At 52.8% G+C, this 15,645-nt stretch overlaps 39 non-coding genes and 30 pseudogenes across 39 annotated transcripts; all 69 read left to right on the top strand.

The window, feature by feature from the left end:
* The first annotated feature begins 24 nt into the window (after positions 1 to 24).
* LOC143949356 (5S ribosomal RNA) lies at positions 25 to 143 on the top strand. Its single transcript, XR_013265480.1, has one exon. It is a non-coding gene; the product is annotated as a 5S ribosomal RNA (ribosomal RNA).
* Positions 144 to 252: 109 nt separating this feature from the next.
* LOC143953963 (5S ribosomal RNA) lies at positions 253 to 371 on the top strand. The gene has a single exon (XR_013268997.1). It is a non-coding gene; the product is annotated as a 5S ribosomal RNA (ribosomal RNA).
* Positions 372 to 480: 109 nt separating this feature from the next.
* Positions 481 to 599, top strand: LOC143944207 (5S ribosomal RNA; annotated as a pseudogene).
* Positions 600 to 708: 109 nt separating this feature from the next.
* Positions 709 to 827, top strand: LOC143953004 (5S ribosomal RNA). Its single transcript, XR_013268126.1, has one exon. It is a non-coding gene; the product is annotated as a 5S ribosomal RNA (ribosomal RNA).
* A 109-nt stretch (positions 828 to 936) lies between these two features.
* Positions 937 to 1,055, top strand: LOC143950944 (5S ribosomal RNA). Its single transcript, XR_013266262.1, has one exon. It is a non-coding gene; the product is annotated as a 5S ribosomal RNA (ribosomal RNA).
* Positions 1,056 to 1,165: 110 nt separating this feature from the next.
* On the top strand, positions 1,166 to 1,284 carry LOC143947234 (5S ribosomal RNA; annotated as a pseudogene).
* A 109-nt stretch (positions 1,285 to 1,393) lies between these two features.
* Positions 1,394 to 1,512, top strand: LOC143946705 (5S ribosomal RNA; annotated as a pseudogene).
* Positions 1,513 to 1,621: 109 nt separating this feature from the next.
* Positions 1,622 to 1,740, top strand: LOC143944206 (5S ribosomal RNA; annotated as a pseudogene).
* Positions 1,741 to 1,849: 109 nt separating this feature from the next.
* On the top strand, positions 1,850 to 1,968 carry LOC143952427 (5S ribosomal RNA). Its single transcript, XR_013267605.1, has one exon. It is a non-coding gene; the product is annotated as a 5S ribosomal RNA (ribosomal RNA).
* Positions 1,969 to 2,077: 109 nt separating this feature from the next.
* On the top strand, positions 2,078 to 2,196 carry LOC143953962 (5S ribosomal RNA). The gene has a single exon (XR_013268996.1). It is a non-coding gene; the product is annotated as a 5S ribosomal RNA (ribosomal RNA).
* A 109-nt stretch (positions 2,197 to 2,305) lies between these two features.
* On the top strand, positions 2,306 to 2,424 carry LOC143948930 (5S ribosomal RNA; annotated as a pseudogene).
* A 109-nt stretch (positions 2,425 to 2,533) lies between these two features.
* On the top strand, positions 2,534 to 2,652 carry LOC143950175 (5S ribosomal RNA). Its single transcript, XR_013265602.1, has one exon. It is a non-coding gene; the product is annotated as a 5S ribosomal RNA (ribosomal RNA).
* A 109-nt stretch (positions 2,653 to 2,761) lies between these two features.
* On the top strand, positions 2,762 to 2,870 carry LOC143949216 (5S ribosomal RNA; annotated as a pseudogene).
* A 109-nt stretch (positions 2,871 to 2,979) lies between these two features.
* LOC143952426 (5S ribosomal RNA) lies at positions 2,980 to 3,098 on the top strand. The gene has a single exon (XR_013267604.1). It is a non-coding gene; the product is annotated as a 5S ribosomal RNA (ribosomal RNA).
* A 109-nt stretch (positions 3,099 to 3,207) lies between these two features.
* On the top strand, positions 3,208 to 3,326 carry LOC143953961 (5S ribosomal RNA). The gene has a single exon (XR_013268995.1). It is a non-coding gene; the product is annotated as a 5S ribosomal RNA (ribosomal RNA).
* Positions 3,327 to 3,435: 109 nt separating this feature from the next.
* On the top strand, positions 3,436 to 3,554 carry LOC143948928 (5S ribosomal RNA; annotated as a pseudogene).
* A 109-nt stretch (positions 3,555 to 3,663) lies between these two features.
* LOC143950174 (5S ribosomal RNA) lies at positions 3,664 to 3,782 on the top strand. The gene has a single exon (XR_013265601.1). It is a non-coding gene; the product is annotated as a 5S ribosomal RNA (ribosomal RNA).
* Positions 3,783 to 3,892: 110 nt separating this feature from the next.
* On the top strand, positions 3,893 to 4,011 carry LOC143944719 (5S ribosomal RNA; annotated as a pseudogene).
* A 109-nt stretch (positions 4,012 to 4,120) lies between these two features.
* On the top strand, positions 4,121 to 4,239 carry LOC143943674 (5S ribosomal RNA; annotated as a pseudogene).
* A 109-nt stretch (positions 4,240 to 4,348) lies between these two features.
* LOC143953164 (5S ribosomal RNA) lies at positions 4,349 to 4,467 on the top strand. Its single transcript, XR_013268271.1, has one exon. It is a non-coding gene; the product is annotated as a 5S ribosomal RNA (ribosomal RNA).
* A 110-nt stretch (positions 4,468 to 4,577) lies between these two features.
* Positions 4,578 to 4,696, top strand: LOC143948174 (5S ribosomal RNA; annotated as a pseudogene).
* A 109-nt stretch (positions 4,697 to 4,805) lies between these two features.
* On the top strand, positions 4,806 to 4,924 carry LOC143946703 (5S ribosomal RNA; annotated as a pseudogene).
* Positions 4,925 to 5,033: 109 nt separating this feature from the next.
* On the top strand, positions 5,034 to 5,152 carry LOC143944018 (5S ribosomal RNA; annotated as a pseudogene).
* Positions 5,153 to 5,261: 109 nt separating this feature from the next.
* Positions 5,262 to 5,380, top strand: LOC143951175 (5S ribosomal RNA). The gene has a single exon (XR_013266471.1). It is a non-coding gene; the product is annotated as a 5S ribosomal RNA (ribosomal RNA).
* Positions 5,381 to 5,489: 109 nt separating this feature from the next.
* On the top strand, positions 5,490 to 5,608 carry LOC143943684 (5S ribosomal RNA; annotated as a pseudogene).
* A 109-nt stretch (positions 5,609 to 5,717) lies between these two features.
* Positions 5,718 to 5,836, top strand: LOC143944550 (5S ribosomal RNA; annotated as a pseudogene).
* A 109-nt stretch (positions 5,837 to 5,945) lies between these two features.
* Positions 5,946 to 6,064, top strand: LOC143943937 (5S ribosomal RNA; annotated as a pseudogene).
* A 109-nt stretch (positions 6,065 to 6,173) lies between these two features.
* Positions 6,174 to 6,292, top strand: LOC143950943 (5S ribosomal RNA). Its single transcript, XR_013266261.1, has one exon. It is a non-coding gene; the product is annotated as a 5S ribosomal RNA (ribosomal RNA).
* A 109-nt stretch (positions 6,293 to 6,401) lies between these two features.
* Positions 6,402 to 6,520, top strand: LOC143954694 (5S ribosomal RNA). Its single transcript, XR_013269659.1, has one exon. It is a non-coding gene; the product is annotated as a 5S ribosomal RNA (ribosomal RNA).
* Positions 6,521 to 6,629: 109 nt separating this feature from the next.
* Positions 6,630 to 6,748, top strand: LOC143943608 (5S ribosomal RNA; annotated as a pseudogene).
* Positions 6,749 to 6,857: 109 nt separating this feature from the next.
* Positions 6,858 to 6,976, top strand: LOC143950615 (5S ribosomal RNA). The gene has a single exon (XR_013265966.1). It is a non-coding gene; the product is annotated as a 5S ribosomal RNA (ribosomal RNA).
* Positions 6,977 to 7,085: 109 nt separating this feature from the next.
* Positions 7,086 to 7,204, top strand: LOC143951080 (5S ribosomal RNA). The gene has a single exon (XR_013266385.1). It is a non-coding gene; the product is annotated as a 5S ribosomal RNA (ribosomal RNA).
* Positions 7,205 to 7,313: 109 nt separating this feature from the next.
* LOC143951468 (5S ribosomal RNA) lies at positions 7,314 to 7,432 on the top strand. The gene has a single exon (XR_013266738.1). It is a non-coding gene; the product is annotated as a 5S ribosomal RNA (ribosomal RNA).
* A 109-nt stretch (positions 7,433 to 7,541) lies between these two features.
* Positions 7,542 to 7,660, top strand: LOC143945375 (5S ribosomal RNA; annotated as a pseudogene).
* A 109-nt stretch (positions 7,661 to 7,769) lies between these two features.
* Positions 7,770 to 7,888, top strand: LOC143944162 (5S ribosomal RNA; annotated as a pseudogene).
* Positions 7,889 to 7,997: 109 nt separating this feature from the next.
* Positions 7,998 to 8,116, top strand: LOC143950824 (5S ribosomal RNA). The gene has a single exon (XR_013266155.1). It is a non-coding gene; the product is annotated as a 5S ribosomal RNA (ribosomal RNA).
* A 109-nt stretch (positions 8,117 to 8,225) lies between these two features.
* Positions 8,226 to 8,344, top strand: LOC143944421 (5S ribosomal RNA; annotated as a pseudogene).
* Positions 8,345 to 8,453: 109 nt separating this feature from the next.
* On the top strand, positions 8,454 to 8,572 carry LOC143951698 (5S ribosomal RNA). The gene has a single exon (XR_013266946.1). It is a non-coding gene; the product is annotated as a 5S ribosomal RNA (ribosomal RNA).
* A 109-nt stretch (positions 8,573 to 8,681) lies between these two features.
* On the top strand, positions 8,682 to 8,800 carry LOC143951079 (5S ribosomal RNA). The gene has a single exon (XR_013266384.1). It is a non-coding gene; the product is annotated as a 5S ribosomal RNA (ribosomal RNA).
* A 109-nt stretch (positions 8,801 to 8,909) lies between these two features.
* LOC143951467 (5S ribosomal RNA) lies at positions 8,910 to 9,028 on the top strand. The gene has a single exon (XR_013266737.1). It is a non-coding gene; the product is annotated as a 5S ribosomal RNA (ribosomal RNA).
* A 109-nt stretch (positions 9,029 to 9,137) lies between these two features.
* On the top strand, positions 9,138 to 9,256 carry LOC143954293 (5S ribosomal RNA). Its single transcript, XR_013269298.1, has one exon. It is a non-coding gene; the product is annotated as a 5S ribosomal RNA (ribosomal RNA).
* Positions 9,257 to 9,365: 109 nt separating this feature from the next.
* On the top strand, positions 9,366 to 9,484 carry LOC143944425 (5S ribosomal RNA). Its single transcript, XR_013265025.1, has one exon. It is a non-coding gene; the product is annotated as a 5S ribosomal RNA (ribosomal RNA).
* A 109-nt stretch (positions 9,485 to 9,593) lies between these two features.
* LOC143953842 (5S ribosomal RNA) lies at positions 9,594 to 9,712 on the top strand. The gene has a single exon (XR_013268887.1). It is a non-coding gene; the product is annotated as a 5S ribosomal RNA (ribosomal RNA).
* A 109-nt stretch (positions 9,713 to 9,821) lies between these two features.
* LOC143947991 (5S ribosomal RNA) lies at positions 9,822 to 9,940 on the top strand (annotated as a pseudogene).
* Positions 9,941 to 10,049: 109 nt separating this feature from the next.
* On the top strand, positions 10,050 to 10,168 carry LOC143945688 (5S ribosomal RNA; annotated as a pseudogene).
* A 109-nt stretch (positions 10,169 to 10,277) lies between these two features.
* Positions 10,278 to 10,396, top strand: LOC143945418 (5S ribosomal RNA; annotated as a pseudogene).
* A 109-nt stretch (positions 10,397 to 10,505) lies between these two features.
* LOC143951023 (5S ribosomal RNA) lies at positions 10,506 to 10,624 on the top strand. Its single transcript, XR_013266334.1, has one exon. It is a non-coding gene; the product is annotated as a 5S ribosomal RNA (ribosomal RNA).
* Positions 10,625 to 10,733: 109 nt separating this feature from the next.
* LOC143953976 (5S ribosomal RNA) lies at positions 10,734 to 10,852 on the top strand. Its single transcript, XR_013269009.1, has one exon. It is a non-coding gene; the product is annotated as a 5S ribosomal RNA (ribosomal RNA).
* A 109-nt stretch (positions 10,853 to 10,961) lies between these two features.
* On the top strand, positions 10,962 to 11,080 carry LOC143950823 (5S ribosomal RNA). The gene has a single exon (XR_013266154.1). It is a non-coding gene; the product is annotated as a 5S ribosomal RNA (ribosomal RNA).
* A 109-nt stretch (positions 11,081 to 11,189) lies between these two features.
* Positions 11,190 to 11,308, top strand: LOC143945122 (5S ribosomal RNA; annotated as a pseudogene).
* Positions 11,309 to 11,417: 109 nt separating this feature from the next.
* Positions 11,418 to 11,536, top strand: LOC143950603 (5S ribosomal RNA). Its single transcript, XR_013265955.1, has one exon. It is a non-coding gene; the product is annotated as a 5S ribosomal RNA (ribosomal RNA).
* A 109-nt stretch (positions 11,537 to 11,645) lies between these two features.
* Positions 11,646 to 11,764, top strand: LOC143952103 (5S ribosomal RNA). Its single transcript, XR_013267312.1, has one exon. It is a non-coding gene; the product is annotated as a 5S ribosomal RNA (ribosomal RNA).
* Positions 11,765 to 11,873: 109 nt separating this feature from the next.
* On the top strand, positions 11,874 to 11,992 carry LOC143951466 (5S ribosomal RNA). The gene has a single exon (XR_013266736.1). It is a non-coding gene; the product is annotated as a 5S ribosomal RNA (ribosomal RNA).
* A 109-nt stretch (positions 11,993 to 12,101) lies between these two features.
* Positions 12,102 to 12,220, top strand: LOC143946806 (5S ribosomal RNA; annotated as a pseudogene).
* Positions 12,221 to 12,329: 109 nt separating this feature from the next.
* Positions 12,330 to 12,448, top strand: LOC143951021 (5S ribosomal RNA). The gene has a single exon (XR_013266332.1). It is a non-coding gene; the product is annotated as a 5S ribosomal RNA (ribosomal RNA).
* Positions 12,449 to 12,557: 109 nt separating this feature from the next.
* Positions 12,558 to 12,676, top strand: LOC143944412 (5S ribosomal RNA). The gene has a single exon (XR_013265024.1). It is a non-coding gene; the product is annotated as a 5S ribosomal RNA (ribosomal RNA).
* Positions 12,677 to 12,785: 109 nt separating this feature from the next.
* On the top strand, positions 12,786 to 12,904 carry LOC143953841 (5S ribosomal RNA). Its single transcript, XR_013268886.1, has one exon. It is a non-coding gene; the product is annotated as a 5S ribosomal RNA (ribosomal RNA).
* Positions 12,905 to 13,013: 109 nt separating this feature from the next.
* Positions 13,014 to 13,132, top strand: LOC143947295 (5S ribosomal RNA; annotated as a pseudogene).
* A 109-nt stretch (positions 13,133 to 13,241) lies between these two features.
* Positions 13,242 to 13,360, top strand: LOC143945687 (5S ribosomal RNA; annotated as a pseudogene).
* A 109-nt stretch (positions 13,361 to 13,469) lies between these two features.
* Positions 13,470 to 13,588, top strand: LOC143945096 (5S ribosomal RNA; annotated as a pseudogene).
* A 109-nt stretch (positions 13,589 to 13,697) lies between these two features.
* On the top strand, positions 13,698 to 13,816 carry LOC143951020 (5S ribosomal RNA). Its single transcript, XR_013266331.1, has one exon. It is a non-coding gene; the product is annotated as a 5S ribosomal RNA (ribosomal RNA).
* A 109-nt stretch (positions 13,817 to 13,925) lies between these two features.
* Positions 13,926 to 14,044, top strand: LOC143953975 (5S ribosomal RNA). The gene has a single exon (XR_013269008.1). It is a non-coding gene; the product is annotated as a 5S ribosomal RNA (ribosomal RNA).
* A 109-nt stretch (positions 14,045 to 14,153) lies between these two features.
* On the top strand, positions 14,154 to 14,272 carry LOC143953655 (5S ribosomal RNA). The gene has a single exon (XR_013268716.1). It is a non-coding gene; the product is annotated as a 5S ribosomal RNA (ribosomal RNA).
* A 109-nt stretch (positions 14,273 to 14,381) lies between these two features.
* On the top strand, positions 14,382 to 14,500 carry LOC143945226 (5S ribosomal RNA; annotated as a pseudogene).
* Positions 14,501 to 14,609: 109 nt separating this feature from the next.
* LOC143943970 (5S ribosomal RNA) lies at positions 14,610 to 14,728 on the top strand (annotated as a pseudogene).
* A 109-nt stretch (positions 14,729 to 14,837) lies between these two features.
* LOC143950822 (5S ribosomal RNA) lies at positions 14,838 to 14,956 on the top strand. Its single transcript, XR_013266153.1, has one exon. It is a non-coding gene; the product is annotated as a 5S ribosomal RNA (ribosomal RNA).
* A 109-nt stretch (positions 14,957 to 15,065) lies between these two features.
* On the top strand, positions 15,066 to 15,184 carry LOC143944058 (5S ribosomal RNA; annotated as a pseudogene).
* Positions 15,185 to 15,293: 109 nt separating this feature from the next.
* LOC143944608 (5S ribosomal RNA) lies at positions 15,294 to 15,412 on the top strand. Its single transcript, XR_013265043.1, has one exon. It is a non-coding gene; the product is annotated as a 5S ribosomal RNA (ribosomal RNA).
* A 109-nt stretch (positions 15,413 to 15,521) lies between these two features.
* LOC143951078 (5S ribosomal RNA) lies at positions 15,522 to 15,640 on the top strand. The gene has a single exon (XR_013266383.1). It is a non-coding gene; the product is annotated as a 5S ribosomal RNA (ribosomal RNA).
* Positions 15,641 to 15,645: the final 5 nt, after the last annotated feature.

Below are 15,645 nucleotides of genomic sequence, written 5' to 3'. Positions count from 1 at the left end.
GAGTTGTAAGTAGGGTGCAAGATCGCCTACGGCCACATCATCCTGAATGCGCTCGATCTCGTCTGATCTCGGATGCTAAGCAGGGTCGGGCCTGGTTAGTACCTGGATGGGAGACCGCCTGGGAATACCAGGTGCCGTAGGCTTTTTTCCATTATGTTGTTGGCTTTGGCGACCTGCTGTATTTTTCCTCTCGATTGCCCGAGGTGACCACCTTGGCTTTTGTCAAGAGAGTTGTAAGTAGGGTGCAAGATCGCCTACGGCCACATCACCCTGAATGCGCTCGATCTCGTCTGATCTCGGATGCCAAGCAGGGTCGGGCCTGGTTAGTACCTGGATGGGAGAACGCCTGGGAATACCAGGTGCCGTAGGCTTTTTTCCATTATGTTGTTGGCTTTGGCGACCTGCTGTATTTTTCCTCTCGATTGCCCGAGGTGACCACCTTGGCTTTTGTCAAGAGAGTTGTAAGTAGGATGCAAGATCGGCTAGGGCCACATCACCCTGAATGCGCTTGATCTCGTCTGATCTCGGATGCCAAGCAGGGTTGGGCCTGGTTAGTACCTGGATGGGAGACCGCCTGGGAAAACCAGGTGCCGTAGGCTTTTTTCCATTATGTTGTTGGCTTTGGCGACCTGCTGTATTTTTCCTCTCGATTGCCCGAGGTGACCACCTTGGCTTTTGTCAAGAGAGTTGTAAGTAGGGTGCAAGATCGCCTACGGCCACATCACCCTTAAAGCGCTCGATCTCGTCTGATCTCGGATGATAAGCAGGGTTGGGCCTGGTTAGTTCCTGGATGGGAGACCGCCTGGGAATACCAGGTGCCGTAGGCTTTTTTCCATTATGTTGTTGGCTTTGGTGACCTGCTGTATTTTTCCTCTCGATTGCCCGAGGTGACCACCTTGGCTTTTGTCAAGAGAGTTGTAAGTAGGGTGCAAGATCGCCTGCGGCCACATCACCCTGAATGCGCTCGATCTCGTCTGATCTCGGTTGCTAAGCAGGGTCGGGCCTGGTTAGTACCTGGATGGGAGACCGCCTGGGAATACCAGGTGCCGTAGGCTGTTTTCCATTATGTTATTGGCTTTGGCGACCTGCTGTATTTTTCCCCTCGATTGCCCGAGGTGACCACCTTGGCTTTTGTCAAGAGAGTTGTAAGTAGGGTGCAAAGATTGCCTACGGCCACATCACCCTGAATGCGCTCAATCTCGTCTCATCTTGGATGCTAAGCAGGGTTGGGCCTGGTTAGTACCTGGATGGGAGAACGCCTGGGAATACTAGGTGCCGTAGGCTTTTTTCCATTATGTTGTTGGCTTTGGCGACCTGCTGTATTTTTCCTCTCGATTGCCCGAGGTGACCACCTTGGCTTTTGTCAAGAGAGTTGTAAGTAGGGTGCAAGATCGGCTACGGCCACATCACCCTGAATGCGCTTGATCTCGTCTGATCTCGGATGCGAAGCAGGATCGGCCCTGGTTAGTACCTGGATGGGAGACCGCCTGGGAATACCAGGTGCCGTAGGCTTTTTTCCATTATGTTGTTGGCTTTGGCGACCTGCTGTATTTTTCCTCTCGATTGCCCGAGGTGACCACCTTGGCTTTTGTCAAGAGAGTTGTAAGTAGGATGCAAGATCGGCTAGGGCCACATCACCCTGAATGCGCTTGATCTCGTCTGATCTCGGATGCCAAGCAGGGTTGGGCCTGGTTAGTACCTGGATGGGAGACCGCCTGGGAAAACCAGGTGCCGTAGGCTTTTTTCCATTATGTTGTTGGCTTTGGCGACCTGCTGTATTTTTCCTCTCGATTGCCCGAGGTGACCACCTTGGCTTTTGTCAAGAGAGTTGTAAGTAGGGTGCAAGATCGCCTACGGCCACATCACCCTGAATGCGCTCGATCTCGTCTGATCTCGGTTGCTAAGCAGGATCGGGCCTGGTTAGTACCTGGATGGGAGACCGCCTGGGAATACCAGGTGCCGTAGGCTTTTTTCCATTATGTTGTTGGCTTTGGCGACCTGCTGTATTTTTCCTCTCGATTGCCCGAGGTGACCACCTTGACTTTTGTCAAGAGAGTTGTAAGCAGGGTGCATGATCGCCTACGGCCACATCACCCTGAATGCGCTCGATCTCGTCTGATCTCGGATGCCAAGCAGGGTCGGGCCTGGTTAGTACCTGGATGGGAGAACGCCTGGGAATACCAGGTGCCGTAGGCTTTTTTCCATTATGTTGTTGGCTTTGGCGACCTGCTGTATTTTTCCTCTCGATTGCCCGAGGTGACCACCTTGGCTTTTGTCAAGAGAGTTGTAAGTAGGGTGCAAGATCGGCTAGGGCCACATCACCCTGAATGCGCTTGATCTCGTCTCATCTCGGATGCGAAGCAGGATCGGGCCTGGTTAGTACCTGGATGGGAGACCGCCTGGGAATATCAGGTGCCGTAGGCTTTTTTCCATTATGTTGTTGGCTTTGGCGACCTGCTGTATTTTTCCCCTCGATTGCCCGAGGTGACCACCTTGGCTTTTGTCAAGAGAGTTGTAAGTAGGGTGCAAGATCGCCTACGGCCACATCACCCTGAATGCGCTCGATCTCGTCTGATCTCGGATGCCAAGCAGGGTCGGGCCTGGTTAGTACCTGGATGGGAGACCGCCTGGGAATACCAGGTGCCGTAGGCTTTTTTCCATTATGTTGTTGGCTTTGGCGACCTGCTGTATTTTTCCTCTCGATTGCCCGAGGTGACCACCTTGGCTTTTGTCAAGAGAGTTGTAAGTAGGATGCAAGATCGGCTAGGGCCACATCACCCTGAATGCGCTTGATCTCGGATGCCAAGCAGGGTTGGGCCTGGTTAGTACCTGGATGGGAGACCGCCTGGGAAAACCAGGTGCCGTAGGCTTTTTTCCATTATGTTGTTGGCTTTGGCGACCTGCTGTATTTTTCCTCTCGATTGCCCGAGGTGACCACCTTGGCTTTTGTCAAGAGAGTTGTAAGTAGGGTGCAAGATCGCCTACGGCCACATCACCCTGAATGCGCTCGATCTCGTCTGATCTCGGTTGCTAAGCAGGATCGGGCCTGGTTAGTACCTGGATGGGAGACCGCCTGGGAATACCAGGTGCCGTAGGCTTTTTTCCATTATGTTGTTGGCTTTGGCGACCTGCTGTATTTTTCCTCTCGATTGCCCGAGGTGACCACCTTGACTTTTGTCAAGAGAGTTGTAAGCAGGGTGCATGATCGCCTACGGCCACATCACCCTGAATGCGCTCGATCTCGTCTGATCTCGGATGCCAAGCAGGGTCGGGCCTGGTTAGTACCTGGATGGGAGAACGCCTGGGAATACCAGGTGCCGTAGGCTTTTTTCCATTATGTTGTTGGCTTTGGCGACCTGCTGTATTTTTCCTCTCGATTGCCCGAGGTGACCACCTTGGCTTTTGTCAAGAGAGTTGTAAGTAGGGTGCAAGATCGGCTAGGGCCACATCACCCTGAATGCGCTTGATCTCGTCTCATCTCGGATGCGAAGCAGGATCGGGCCTGGTTAGTACCTGGATGGGAGACCGCCTGGGAATATCAGGTGCCGTAGGCTTTTTTCCATTATGTTGTTGGCTTTGGCGACCTGCTGTATTTTTCCCCTCGATTGCCCGAGGTGACCACCTTGGCTTTTGTCAAGAGAGTTGTAAGTAGGGTGCAAGATCGCCTACGGCCACATCACCCTGAATGCGCTCGATCTCGTCTGATCTCGGATGCCAAGCAGGGTCGGGCCTGGTTAGTACCTGGATGGGAGACCGCCTGGGAATACCAGGTGCCGTAGGCTTTTTTCCATTATGTTGTTGGCTTTGGCGACCTGTTGTATTTTTCCTCTCGATTGCCCGAGGTGACCACCTTGGCTTTTGTCAAGAGAGTTGTAAGTAGGGTGCAAAGACTGCCTACGGCCACATCACCCTGAATGCGCTCGATCTCGTCTGATCTCGGATGCTAAGCAGGGTTGGGCCTGGTTAGTACCTGGATGGGAGAACGCCTGGGCATACTAGGTGCCGTAGGCTTTTTTCCATTATGTTGTTGGCTTTGGCGACCTGCTGTATTTTTCCTCTCGATTGCCCGAGGTGACCACCTTGGCTTTTGTCAAGAGAGTTGTAAGTAGGGTGCAAGATCGCCTACTGCCACATCATCCTGAATGCGCTCGATCTCGTCTGATCTCGGATGCTAAGCAGGGTCGGGCCTGGTTGGTACCTGGATGGGAGACCGCCTGGGAATACCAGGTGCCGTAGGCTTTTCTCCATTATGTTGTTGGCTTTGGCGACCTGCTGTATTTTTCCCCTCGATTGCCCGAGGTGACCACCTTGGCTTTTGTCAAGAAAGTTGTAAGTAGGGTGCAAGATCGCCTACGGCCACATCACCCTGAATGCGCTCGATCTCGTCTGATCTCGGATGCCAAGCAGGGTCGGCCCTGGTTAGTACCTGGATGGGAGACCGCCTGGGAATACCAGGTGCCGTAGGCTTTTTTCCATTATGTTGTTGGCTTTGGCGACCTGTTGTATTTTTCCTCTCGATTGCTCGAGGTGACCACCTTGGCTTTTGTCAAGAGAGTTGTAAGTAGGGTGCAAAGATTGCCTACGGCCACATCACCCTGAATGCGCTCAATCTCGTCTCATTTTGGATGCTAAGCAGGGTTGGGCCTGGTTAGTACCTGGATGGGAGAACGCCTGGGAATACTAGGTGCCGTAGGCTTTTTTCCATTATGTTGTTGGCTTTGGCGACCTGCTGTATTTTTCCTCTCGATTGCCCGAGGTGACCACCTTGGCTTTTGTCAAGAGAGTTGTAAGTAGGGTGCAAGATCGGCTACGGCCACATCACCCTGAATGCGCTTGATCTCGTCTGATCTCGGATGCGAAGCAGGATCGGCCCTGGTTAGTACCTGGATGGGAGACCGCCTGGGAATACCAGGTGCCGTAGGCTTTTTTCCATTATGTTGTTGGCTTTGGCGACCTGCTGTATTTTTCCTCTCGATTGCCCGAGGTGACCACCTTGGCTTTTGTCAAGAGAGTTGTAAGTAGGGTGCAAGATCGCCTACGGCCACATCACCCTTAAAGCGCTCGATTTCGTCTGATCTCGGACGCTAAGCAGGGTCTGGCCTGGTTAGTACCTGGATGGGAGACCGCCTGGGAATACCAGGTGCCGTAGGTTTTTTTCCATTATGTTGTTGGCTTTGGCGACCTGCTGTATTTTTCCTCTCGATTGCCCGAGGTGACCACCTTGGCTTTTTTCAAGAGAGTTGTAAGTAGAGTGCAAGATCGCCTGCGGCCACATCATCCTGAATGCGCTCGATCTCGTCTGATCTCGGATGCTAAGCAGGGTCGGGCCTGGTTAGTACCTGGATGGGAGACCGCCTGGGAATACCAGGTGCCGTAGGCTTTTTTCCATTATGTTGTTGGCTTTGGCGACCTGCTGTATTTTTCCTCTCGATTGCCCGAGGTGACCACCTTGGCTTTTGTCAAGAGAGTTGTAAGTAGGGTGCAAGATCGCCTACGGCCACATCACCCTGAATGTGCTCGATCTCGTCTGATCTCGGATGCCAAGCAGGGTCGGGCCTGGTTAGTACCTGGATGGGAGAACGCCTGGGAATACCAGGTGCCGTAGGCTTTTTTCCATTATGTTGTTGGCTTTGGCGACCTGCTGTATTTTTCCTCTCGATTGCCCGAGGTGACCACCTTGGCTTTTGTCAAGAGAGTTGTAAGTAGGGTGCAAGATCGGCTAGGGCCACATCACCCTGAATGCGCTTGATCTCGTCTGATCTCGGATGCCAAGCAGGGTCGGGCCTGGTTAGTACCTGGATGGGAGACCGCCTGGGAATACCAGGTGCCGTAGGCTTTTTTCCATTATGTTGTTGGCTTTGGCGACCTGCTGTATTTTTCCTCTCGATAGCCCGAGGTGACCACCTTGGCTTTTGTCAAGAGAGTTGTAAGTAGGGTGCAAGATCGCCTACGGCCGCATCACCCTTAAAGCGCTCGATCTCGTCTGATCTCGGATGATAAGCAGGGTCGGGCCTGGTTAGTTCCTGGATGGGAGACCGCCTGGGAATACCAGGTGCCGTAGGCTTTTTTCCATTATGTTGTTGGCTTTGGTGACCTGCTGTATTTTTCCTCTCGATTGCCCGAGGTGACCACCTTGGCTTTTGTCAAGAGAGTTGTAAGTAGGGTGCAAGATCGCCTGCGGCCACATCACCCTGAATGCGCTCGATCTCGTCTGATCTCGGTTGCTAAGCAGGGTCGGGCCTGGTTAGTACCTGGATGGGAGACCGCCTGGGAATACCAGGTGCCGTAGGCTGTTTTCCATTATGTTATTGGCTTTGGCGACCTGCTGTATTTTTCCCCTCGATTGCCCGAGGTGACCACCTTGGCTTTTGTCAAGAGAGTTGTAAGTAGGGTGCAAGATCGCCTACGGCCACATCACCCTGAATGCGCTCGATCTCGTCTGATCTCGGATGCCAAGCAGGGTCGGGCCTGGTTAGTACCTAGATGGGAGAACGCCTGGGAATACCAGGTGCCGTAGGCTTTTTTCCATTATGTTGTTGGCTTTGGCGACCTGCTGTATTTTTCCTCTCGATTGCCCGAGGTGACCACCTTGGCTTTTGTCAAGAGAGTTGTAAGTAGGGTGCAAGATCGCCTACGGCCACATCACCCTGAATGCGCTCGATCTCGTCTGATCTCGGATGCTAAGCAGGGTCGGGCCTGGTTAGTACCTGGATGGGAGACAACCTGGAAATACCAGGTGCCGTAGGCTTTTTTCCATTATGTTGTTGGCTTTGGCGACCAGCTGTATTTTTCCTCTCGATTGCCCGAGGTGACCACCTTGGCTTTTGTCAAGAGAGTTGTAAGTAGGGTGCAAGATCGCCTACGGCCACATCACCCTGAATGCGCTCGATCTCGTCTGATCTCGGATGCTAAGCAGGGTCGGGCCTGGTTAGTACTTGGATGGGAGACCGCCTGGGAATACCAGGTGCCGTAGGCTTTTTTCCATTATGTTGTTGGCTTTGGCGACCTGCTGTATTTTTCCTCTCGATTGCCCGAGGTGACCACCTTGGCATTTGTCAAGAGAGTTGTAAGTAGGGTGCAAGATCGCCTACGGCCACATCACCCTGAATGCGCTCGATCTCGTCTGATCTCGGATGCTAAGCAGGGTCGGGCCTGGTTAGTACCTGGATGGGAGACCGCCTGCGAATACCAGGTGCCGTAGGCTTTTTTCCATTATGTTGTTGGCTTTGGCGACCTGCTGTATTTTTCCTCTCAATAGCCCGAGGTGACCACCTTGGCTTTTGTCAAGAGAGTTGTAAGTAGGGGCCAACATCGCCTACGGCCACATCACCCTGGATGCGCTCGATCTCGTCTGATCTCGGATGCTAAGCAGGGTCAGGCCTGGTTAGTACCTGGATGGGAGACCGCCTGGGAATACCAGGTGCCGTAGGCTTTTTTCCATTATGTTGTTGGCTTTGGCGACCTGCTGTATTTTTCCTCTCCATAGCCCGAGGTGACCACCTTGGCTTTTGTCAAGAGAGTTGTAAGTAGAGTGCAAGATTACCTGCGGCCACATCACCCTGAATGCGCTCGATCTCGTCTGATCTCGGATACTAAGCAGGGTCGGCCCTGGTTAGTACCTGGATGGGAGACCGCCTGGGAATACCAGGTGCCGTAGGCTTTTTTCCATTATGTTGTTGGCTTTGGCGACCTGCTGTATTTTTCCTCTCAATAGCCCGAGGTGACCACCTTGGCTTTTGTCAAGAGAGTTGTAAGTAGGGGGCAAGATCGCCTACGGCCACATCACCCTGAATGCGCTCGATCTCGTCTGATCTCGGATGCTAAGCAGGGTCAGGCCTGGTTAGTACCTGGATGGGAGACCGCCTGGGAATACTAGGTGCCATAGGCTTTTTTCCATTATGTTGTTGGCTTTGGCGACCTGCTGTATTTTTCCTCTCCATAGCCCGAGGTGACCACCTTGGCTTTTGTCAAGAGAGTTGTAAGTAGAGTGCAAGATTGCCTACGGCCACATCACCCTGAATGCGCTCGATCTCCTCTGATCTCGAATGCTAAGCAGGGTCGGGCCTGGTTAGTACCTGGATGGGAGACCGCCTGGGAATTTCAGGTGCCGTAGGCTTTTTTCCATTATGTTGTTGGCTTTGGCGACCTACTGTATTTTTCCTCTCGTTTGCCCGAGGTGACCACCTTGGCTTTTGTCAAGAGAGTTGTAAGTAGGGTGCAAGATCGCCTCCGGCCGCATCACCCTGAATGCGCTCGATCTCGTCTGATCTCGGATGCTAAGCAGGGTCGGGCCTGGTTAGTACCTGGATGGGAGACCACCTGGAAATACCAGGTGCCGTAGGCTTTTTTCCATTATGTTGTTGGCTTTGGCGACCAGCTGTATTTTTCCTCTCGATTGCCCGAGGTGACCACCTTGGCTTTTGTCAAGAGAGTTGTAAGTAGGGTGCAAGATCGCCTACGGCCACATCACCCTGAATGCGCTCGATCTCGTCTGATCTCGGATGCTAAGCAGGGTCTGGCCTGGTTAGTACTTGGATGGGAGACCGCCTGGGAATACCAGGTGCCGTAGGCTTTTTTCCATTATGTTGTTGGCTTTGGCGACCTGCTGTATTTTTCCTCTCGATTGCCCGAGGTGACCACCTTGGCTTTTGTCAAGAGAGTTGTAAGTAGGGTGCAAGATCGCCTACGGCCACATCACCCTGAATGCGCTCGATCTCGTCTGATCTCGGATGCTAAGCAGGGTCGGGCCTGGTTAGTACCTGGATGGGAGACCGCCTGCGAATACCAGGTGCCGTAGGCTTTTTTCCATTATGTTGTTGGCTTTGGCGACCTGCTGTATTTTTCCTCTCAATAGCCCGAGGTGACCACCTTGGCTTTTGTCAAGAGAGTTGTAAGTAGGGGGCAAGATCGCCTACGGCCACATCACCCTGGATGCGCTCGATCTCGTCTGATCTCGGATGCTAAGCAGGGTCAGGCCTGGTTAGTACCTGGATGGGAGACCGCCTGGGAATACCAGGTGCCGTAGGCTTTTTTCCATTATGTTGTTGGCTTTGGCGACCTGCTGTATTTTTCCTCTCGATTGCCCGAGGTGACCACCTTGGCTTTTGTCAAGAGAGTTGTAAGTAGGGTGCAAGATCGCCTACGGCCACATCACCCTGAATGCGCTCGATCTCGTCTGATCTCGGTTGCTAAGCAGGGTCGGGCCTGCTTAGTACCTGGATGGGAGACCGCCTGGGAATACCAGGAGCCGTAGGCTTTTTTCCATTATGTTGTTGGCTTTGGCGACCAGCTGTATTTTTCCTCTCGATTGCCCGAGGTGACCACCTTGGCTTTTGTCAAGAGAGTTGTAAGTAGGGTGCAAGATCGCCTACGGCCACATCACCCTGAATGCACTCGATCTCGTCTGATCTCGGATGCTAAGCAGGGTCGGGCCTGGTTAGTACCTAGATGGGAGACCGCCCGGGAATACCAGGTGCCGTAGGCTTTTTTCCATTATGTTGTTGGCTTTGGCGACCTGCTGTATTTTTCCTCTCCATAGCCCGAGGTGACCACCTTGGCTTTTGTCAAGAGAGTTGTAAGTAGAGTGCAAGATTGCCTACTGCCACATCACCCTGAATGCGCTCGATCTCGTGTGATCTCGGATGCTAAGCAGGGTCGGGCCTGGTTAGTACCTGGATGGGAGACCGCCTGGGAATACCAGGTGCCGTAGGCTTTTTTCCATTATGTTGTTGGCTTTGGCGACCTGCTGTATTTTTCCTCTCGTTTGCCCGAGGTGACCACCTTGGCTTTTGTCAAGAGAGTTGTAAGTAGGGTGCAAGATTGCCTACTGCCACAACACTCTGAATGCGCTTGATCTCGTCTGATCTCGGAGGCTAAGCAGGGTCGGGCCTGGTTTGTACCTGGATGTGAGACCGCCTGGGAATACCAGGTGCCGTAGGCTTTTTTCCATTATGTCGTTGGCTTTGGCGACCTGCTGTGTTTTTCCTCTCGATTGCCCGAGGTGACCACCTTGGCTTTTGTCAAGAGAGTTGTAAGTAGTGTGCAAGATCGCCTACGGCCACATCACCCTGAATGCGCTCGATCTCGTCTGATCTCGGATGCTAAGCAGGGTCAGGCCTTGTTAGTACCTGGATGGGAGACCGCCTGGGAATACTATGTGCCGTAGGCTTTCTTCCATTATGTTGTTGGCTTTGGCGACCTGCTGTATTTTTCCTCTCGATTGCCCGAGGTGACCACCTTGGCTTTTGTCAAGAGAGTTGTAAGTAGGGTGCAAGATTGCCTACGGCCACATCACCCTGAATGCGCTCGATCTTGTCTGATCTCGGATGCTAAGCAGGGTCGGGCCTGGTTAGTATCTGGATGGGAGACCGCCTGGGAATACGCGGTGCTGTAGGCTTTTTTCCATTATGTTGTTGGCTTTGGCGACCTGCTGTATTTTTCCTCTCGATTGTCCGAGGTGACCACCTTGGCTTTTGTCAAGAGAGTTGTAAGTAGGGTGCAAGATCGCCTACGGCCACATCACCCTGAATGCGCTCGATCTCGTCTGATCTCGGATGCTAAGCAGGGTCGGGCCTGCTTAGTACCTGGATGGGAGACCGCCTGGGAATACCAGGTGCCGTAGGCTTTTTTCCATTATGTTGTTGGCTTTGGTGACCAGCTGTATTTTTCCTCTCGATTGCCCGAGGTGACCACCTTGGCTTTTGTCAAGAGAGTTGTAAGTAGGGTACAAGATCGCCTACGGCCACATCACCCTGAATGCGCTCGATCTCGTCTGATCTCGGATGCTAAGCAGGGTCAGGCCTGCTTAGTACCTGGATGGGAGACCGCCTGGGAATACCAGGTGCCGTAGGCTTTTTTCCATTATGTTGTTGGCTTTGGCGACCTGCTGTATTTTTCCTCTCCATAGCCCGAGGTGACCACCTTGGCTTTTGTCAAGAGAGTTGTAAGTAGGGTGCAAGATTGCCTACGGCCACATCACCCTGAATGCGCTCGATCTCCTCTGATCTCGAATGCTAAGCAGGGTCGGGCCTGGTTAGTACCTGGATGGGAGACCGCCTGGGAATTTCAGGTGCCGTAGGCTTTTTTCCATTATGTTGTTGGCTTTGGCGACCTACTGTATTTTTCCTCTCGTTTGCCCGAGGTGACCACCTTGGCTTTTGTCAAGAGAGTTGTAAGTAGGGTGCAAGATCGCCTCCGGCCACATCACCCTGAATGCGCTCGATCTCGTCTGATCTCGGATGCTAAGCAGGGTCAGGCCTGGTTAGTACCTGGATGGGAGACCACCTGGAAATACCAGGTGCCGTAGGCTTTTTTCCATTATGTTGTTGGCTTTGGCGACCAGCTGTATTTTTCCTCTCGATTGCCCGAGGTGACCACCTTGGCTTTTGTCAAGAGAGTTGTAAGTAGGGTGCAAGATTGCCTACGGCCACATCACCCTGAATGCGCTCGATCTCGTCTGATCTCGGATGCTAAGCAGGGTCGGGCCTGGTTAGTACTTGGATGGGAGACCGCCTGGGAATACCAGGTGCCGTAGGCTTTTTTCCATTATGTTGTTGGCTTTGGCGACCTGCTGTATTTTTCCTCTCGATTGCCCGAGGTGACCACCTTGGCTTTTGTCAAGAGAGTTGTAAGTAGGGTGCAAGATCGCCTATGGCCACATCACCCTGAATGCGCTCGATCTCGTCTGATCTCGGATGCTAAGCAGGGTCGGGCCTGGTTAGTACCTGGATGGGAGACCGCCTGCGAATACCAGGTGCCGTAGGCTTTTTTCCATTATGTTGTTGGCTTTGGCGACCTGCTGTATTTTTCCTCTCAATAGCCCGAGGTGACCACCTTGGCTTTTGTCAAGAGAGTTGTAAGTAGGGGGCAAGATCGCCTACGGCCACATCACCCTGGATGCGCTCGATCTCGTCTGATCTCGGATGCTAAGCAGGGTCAGGCCTGGTTAGTACCTGGATGGGAGACCGCCTGGGAATACCAGGTGCCGTAGGCTTTTTTCCATTATGTTGTTGGCTTTGGCGACCTGCTGTATTTTTCCTCTCCATAGCCCGAGGTGACCACCTTGGCTTTTGTCAAGAGAGTTGTAAGTAGAGTGCAAGATTACCTGCGGCCACATCACCCTGAATGCGCTCGATCTCGTCTGATCTTGGATACTAAGCAGGGTCGGCCCTGGTTAGTACCTGGATGGGAGACCGCCTGGGAATACCAGGTGCCGTAGGCTTTTTTCCATTATGTTGTTGGCTTTGGCGACCAGCTGTATTTTTCCTCTCGATTGCCCGAGGTGACCACCTTGGCTTTTGTCAAGAGAGTTGTAAGTAGGGTGCAAGATCGCCTACGGCCACATCACCCTGAATGCGCTCGATCTCGTCTGATCTCGGATGCTAAGCAGGGTCGGGCCTGCTTAGTACCTGGATGGGAGACCGCCTGGGAATACCAGGTGCCGTAGGCTTTTTTCCATTATGTTGTTGGCTTTGGCGACCAGCTGTATTTTTCCTCTCGATTGCCCGAGGTGACCACCTTGGCTTTTGTCAAGAGAGTTGTAAGTAGGGTGCAAGATCGCCTACGGCCACATCACCCTGAATGCACTCGATCTCGTCTGATCTCGGATGCTAAGCAGGGTCGGGCCTGGTTAGTACCTAGATGGGAGACCGCCCGGGAATACCAGGTGCCGTAGGCTTTTTTCCATTATGTTGTTGGCTTTGGCGACCTGCTGTATTTTTCCTCTCCATAGCCCGAGGTGACCACCTTGGCTTTTGTCAAGAGAGTTGTAAGTAGAGTGCAAGATTGCCTACTGCCACATCACCCTGAATGCGCTCGATCTCGTGTGATCTCGGATGCTAAGCAGGGTCGGGCCTGGTTAGTACCTGGATGGGAGACCGCCTGGGAATACCAGGTGCCGTAGGCTTTTTTCCATTATGTTGTTGGCTTTGGCGACCTGCTGTATTTTTCCTCTCGTTTGCCCGAGGTGACCACCTTGGCTTTTGTCAAGAGAGTTGTAAGTAGGGTGCAAGATTGCCTACTGCCACAACACTCTGAATGCGCTCGATCTCGTCTGATCTCGGAGGCTAAGCAGGGTCGGGCCTGGTTTGTACCTGGATGTGAGACCGCCTGGGAATACCAGGTGCCGTAGGCTTTTTTCCATTATGTCGTTGGCTTTGGCGACCTGCTGTGTTTTTCCTCTCGATTGCCCGAGGTGACCACCTTGGCTTTTGTCAAGAGAGTTGTAAGTAGGGTGCAAGATCGCCTACGGCCACATCACCCTGAATGCGCTCGATCTCGTCTGATCTCGGATGCTAAGCAGGGTCAGGCCTTGTTAGTACCTGGATGGGAGACCGCCTGGGAATACTATGTGCCGTAGGCTTTCTTCCATTATGTTGTTGGCTTTGGCGACCTGCTGTATTTTTCCTCTCGATTGCCCGAGGTGACCACCTTGGCTTTTGTCAAGAGAGTTGTAAGTAGGGTGCAAGATTGCCTACGGCCACATCACCCTGAATGCGCTCGATCTTGTCTGATCTCGGATGCTAAGCAGGGTCGGGCCTGGTTAGTATCTGGATGGGAGACCGCCTGGGAATACGCGGTGCCGTAGGCTTTTTTCCATTATGTTGTTGGCTTTGGCGACCTGCTGTATTTTTCCTCTCGATTGTCCGAGGTGACCACCTTGGCTTTTGTCAAGAGAGTTGTAAGTAGGGTGCAAGATCGCCTACGGCCACATCACCCTGAATGCGCTCGATCTCGTCTGATCTCGGATGCTAAGCAGGGTCGGGCCTGCTTAGTACCTGGATGGGAGACCGCCTGGGAATACCAGGTGCCGTAGGCTTTTTTCCATTATGTTGTTGGCTTTGGTGACCAGCTGTATTTTTCCTCTCGATTGCCCGAGGTGACCACCTTGGCTTTTGTCAAGAGAGTTGTAAGTAGGGTACAAGATCGCCTACGGCCACATCACCCTGAATGCGCTCGATCTCGTCTGATCTCGGATGCTAAGCAGGGTCAGGCCTGCTTAGTACCTGGATGGGAGACCGCCTGGGAATACCAGGTGCCGTAGGCTTTTTTCCATTATGTTGTTGGCTTTGGCGACCTACTGTATTTTTCCTCTCGATTGCCCGAGGTGACCACCTTGGCTTTTGTCAAGAGAGTTGTAAGTAGGGTGCAAGATCGCCTACGGCCACATCACCCTGAATGCGCTCGATCTCGTCTGATCTCGGATGCTAAGCAGGGTCGGGCCTGCTTAGTACCTGGATGGCAGACCGCCTGGGAATACCAGGTGCCGTAGGCTTTTTTCCATTATGTCGTTGGCTTTGGCGACCTGCTGTGTTTTTCCTCTCGATTGCCCGAGGTGACCACCTTGGCTTTTGTCAAGAGAGTTGTAAGTAGGGTGCAAGATCGCCTACAGCCACATCACCCTGAATGCGCTCGATCTCGTCTGATCTTGGTTGCTAAGCAGGGTCGGGCCTGGTTAGTACCTGGATGGGAGACCACCTGGAAATACCAGGTGCCGTAGGCTTTTTTCCATTATGTTGTTGGCTTTGGCGACCTGCTGTATTTTTCCTCTCAATAGCCCGAGGTGACCACCTTGGCTTTTGTCAAGAGAGTTGTAAGTAGGGGGCAAGATCGCCTACGGCCACATCACCCTGAATGCGCTCGATCTCGTCTGATCTCGGATGCTAAGCAGGGTCAGGCCTGGTTAGTACCTGGATGGGAGACCACCTGGGAATACTAGGTGCCATAGGCTTTTTTCCATTATGTTGTTGGCTTTGGCGACCTGCTGTATTTTTCCTCTCCATAGCCCGAGGTGACCACCTTGGCTTTTGTCAAGAGAGTTGTAAGTAGAGTGCAAGATTGCCTACGGCCACATCACCCTGAATGCGCTCGATCTCCTCTGATCTCGAATGCTAAGCAGGGTCGGGCCTGGTTAGTACCTGGATGGGAGACCGCCTGGGAATTTCAGGTGCCGTAGGCTTTTTTCCATTATGTTGTTGGCTTTGGCGACCTACTGTATTTTTCCTCTCGTTTGCCCGAGGTGACCACCTTGGCTTTTGTCAAGAGAGTTGTAAGTAGGGTGCAAGATCGCCTCCGGCCACATCACCCTGAATGCGCTCGATCTCGTCTGATCTCGGATGCTAAGCAGGGTCGGGCTTGGTTAGTACCTGGATGGGAGACCACCTGGAAATACCAGGTGCCGTAGGCTTTTTTCCATTATGTTGTTGGCTTTGGCGACCAGCTGTATTTTTCCTCTCGATTGCCCGAGGTGACCACCTTGGCTTTTGTCAAGAGAGTTGTAAGTAGGGTGCAAGATCGCCTACGGCCACATCACCCTGAATGCGCTCGATCTCGTCTGATCTCGGATGCTAAGCAGGGTCGGGCCTGGTTAGTACTTGGTTGGGAGACCGCCTGGGAATACCAGGTGCCGTAGGCTTTTTTCCATTATGTTGTTGGCTTTGGCGACCTGCTGTATTTTTCCTCTCGATTGCCCGAGGTGACCACCTTGGCTTTTGTCAAGAGAGTTGTAAGTAGGGTGCAAGATCGCCTACGGCCACATCACCCTGAATGCGCTCGATCTCGTCTGATCTCGGATGCTAAGCAGGGTCGGGCCTGGTTAGTACCTGGATGGGAGACCGCCTGCGAATACCAGGTGCCGTAGGCTTTTTT

The sequence above is a fragment of the Lithobates pipiens genome, unplaced genomic scaffold, assembly GCF_037356315.1.
Source record: "Lithobates pipiens isolate NorthernLeopardFrog02 unplaced genomic scaffold, aLitPip1_a1.2 Scaffold_30, whole genome shotgun sequence".
NCBI classification, from domain to species: domain Eukaryota; kingdom Metazoa; phylum Chordata; class Amphibia; order Anura; family Ranidae; genus Lithobates; species Lithobates pipiens.
Note: the sequence above shows the minus strand (reverse complement) of the source record. Positions and strands in the feature narration are given on the sequence as shown.